Source organism: Psammomys obesus, unplaced genomic scaffold (genome assembly GCF_907164565.1).
Source record: "Psammomys obesus unplaced genomic scaffold, mPsaObe1.curated_primary_1811, whole genome shotgun sequence".
NCBI classification, from domain to species: Eukaryota; Metazoa; Chordata; class Mammalia; order Rodentia; family Muridae; genus Psammomys; species Psammomys obesus.
The window spans coordinates 214930-217688 of record NW_026596176.1 but is presented as its reverse complement, the minus strand read 5'-3'; the positions used below and the strand labels follow the sequence as shown (position 1 = coordinate 217688).

Below are 2759 nucleotides of genomic sequence, written 5' to 3'. Positions count from 1 at the left end.
ATATATATATATATATATATATATATATATATATATATATATATATATATATATATCAGAGGGACTTTCTTTTCTGGTCCAATCTATTTATGTAAGATTCTTGTACCGTTATAGCCATCCCTTTCTTCAGGTTAGGAAAATTTTCTTCTATGATTTTTGTTGAAAATATTTTCTGTGCCGGGCAGTGGTGGCTCATGCCTTTAATACTAAAACTCAGGGTGGCAGAGGCAGGCAGATCTCTGTGAGTTCGAGGTCAGCCTGGTGTACAGAGTGAATTCCAGGACACCTGAGGCTATATAGAGAAACCTTGTCTCAGAGAAGAAAGAAAGAAAATATTTTCTGGGCCTTTGATTTGGGGATCTTCTCTGACTTGTATTATTCTTAGGTTTGGTCTTTTCATAGGGTCTTAGAATTTCTGGATGTTGTGTGTCAGGAAATTTTTGGTGTTAATATTTTCTTAAGCCGATGTATCAGTTTCTTCTATTATATCTTCTATGCCTGAGATTCTCTCTTCTGTCTCTTATGTCTCTCTTCCACATCTCTTCTGTTGGTGATACTTGTGTCTGTAGTTCTTGTTTGCTTACCTAGATTTTTCATCTTCAGGATTCCCTCAGTTTGTGTTTTCTTCATTGCTTCTCTTTACATTTTCAGGTCTTAAATGATTTCATTCATTTCCTTTACCTGTTTGTGTTTTTCTCCATTTTTTTTTTTTTGTTCCTAAATTTTATTTATGAATTAATACAAAACATTCCAGACCAATGTGTCTTAATCCTTCTCCTCCTCTTCATCCTGGTTAATCTGGAAGTAACGCAATTCATAATTCTCTTTGCTGTTGGCGACAACACGCAACCAGTCTCAAAGATTGTTCTTCTTCAAATATTTTTTGGTGAGATATTTCAAATACCTTTTGGAAAAAGGCACCTCAGAAGTGACAGTGATCTTGCTCTTGCTCCGTTCGATAGTCACAACCCCTCCGCCAAGATTCCCAGCTTTCCCATTCACCTTGATTCTCTCCTGGAGGAACTGCTCAAAATTGGCAGCATCCATGATTCCATCTTCTACAGGATGGGTGTAGTCAAGGGTGAACTTCAAAACTTGCTTCTTTTTTTTTTGCCCCCCTTCGCCACAAGCTTTTTCACTGGCGCCATGGCGGCAGAGGAGGCAGAAAGCTTCCTCCATTTCTTTAAGGGGTTTATTAATTTTCTCTGTAAGGGCCTCTATTATCTTTATTTGATTTTTTTTTTTTTTTAAGACATGGTTTCTCTGTGTACCCTTGGCAGTCATGGGTTTGCTTTGTAGATCAGGCTGGCCTCAAACTCACAGAGATCTGTCTGCCTCTGCCTCCCTGTGTGCTGGAATTACAGGCACACACTACTAAGTCTGGCTCATTGATTGCTTTTGAGCTGTGTGTGTGTGCGCATGCGTGCGCGCGCGCTTCGGCTGTGTTGGAATATCCAGGCTTGCTGTGGTAGGATGGCTGGGCTCTGGTGCTGTCATTTTGCCCTGACTGTTGTTGATTGTGTTCTCATGCTGGCCTCTAGGCATCTGGGTTTGGGATAAATAAGGTTTAGGTGCCAATTTTTGAGTTTATCTTTGTTGGATGAATGTTTTCCCCCTTGGTTTCTGTTTTCTTCCTGGTCTTCTGGTGTAAGTGGTATGTGGTTAGCGTCATTGGTAAGTCCTCAGGTCCAATGTGGTATTTCTGCTGGTGTTTTGGTAGCCGCAATGACCTCTGGAGTCTGAGTGTCAGCATTGCCTTGGGGGTTCTAGGGTTCTGGGAGCTGCTGTGGCCTCTGGGGCTCCAGGTCCTGGAGTAGACTCAGTTCTGGAGAGTGGCATGGTCTCCAGTAAAGCAGCGCTGGCCTGATTTTTTAAATGATGTAGAAGGGGCTATAAAATTAGAATAACAGTGTGGGGCATGGGAGTGCATGGTTGTAGTCCCAGGACTTGGGAGACTTGACTTTGTCAGGAGACTGAGCCAAGCACCGGAGGCCAGTGAGATCTTGTCTTTGAAACAAACAAACAAATAGTGCCAAGTGGTGGCGGCACACACCTTTGATCCCAGCACCCAGGAGGCAGAGACAGGCCGAGCTCTGTGAGTTTGAGGCCAGCCTGGTCTACCAAGTGCATTTCAGGACAGCCAGGGCTACACAGAAAAACAAAAACAAAGCAGTTCCATAAAGCTGGGCAGTGGTGGCATGTGCCTTTAAATTGCTGACCTCTATTCCTGTTCACCTTACTAAAGCTGACATATTTTATAGATAGAATATATTACTTGAGGCTCTGTAGGAAAAGTGTCTGCACAAAAGCATGCAAACCTGAGTTCAAATCCCGAGCACTCATGCCCAAAGCCAGGTAGCAGTCAATATGCATCTGTGTATACACAGACATGCACCTCCATACCCAGTTTATACAGACTTCGGGACTGAGTCCAGGGTTTTGTTTATGGTAGGCAAGTACTCCACCAACTGAACTGCACTCCCAGCCCCTCGAGTCGTTTTTATGTTTGTTTTGTTTTGGAGATAGGGTCTTTCTATGTAGCTCTGGCTGCCTGCCTTGAAACTCACTTTGTAGACCAACTTGGCCTCGAACTCACAGAGATTTGCCTATATCTGCCTCCTGAGTTTTGGAATCAAAGGCCTGTGCCACCATAACCTGGCCTGAGTTTTTGTAATAAAAAAATATGTGTCCTTACTACCTAGCTTCAAACACACACACACACACACACACACACACACACACACACACACACACACACA

The 2759-nt window shown here is 43.0% G+C and overlaps 1 protein-coding gene and 1 pseudogene across 1 annotated transcript in view; one reads left to right on the top strand and one right to left on the bottom strand.

The window, feature by feature from the left end:
- The window catches only part of LOC129667911 (isochorismatase domain-containing protein 2A), a 13802-nt gene that overhangs the window by 5712 nt on the left and 5331 nt on the right, over positions 1-2759 (top strand). The gene's annotated exons all lie outside the window — the stretch shown is intronic.
- LOC129667912 (60S ribosomal protein L22-like) lies at positions 766-1196 on the bottom strand (annotated as a pseudogene).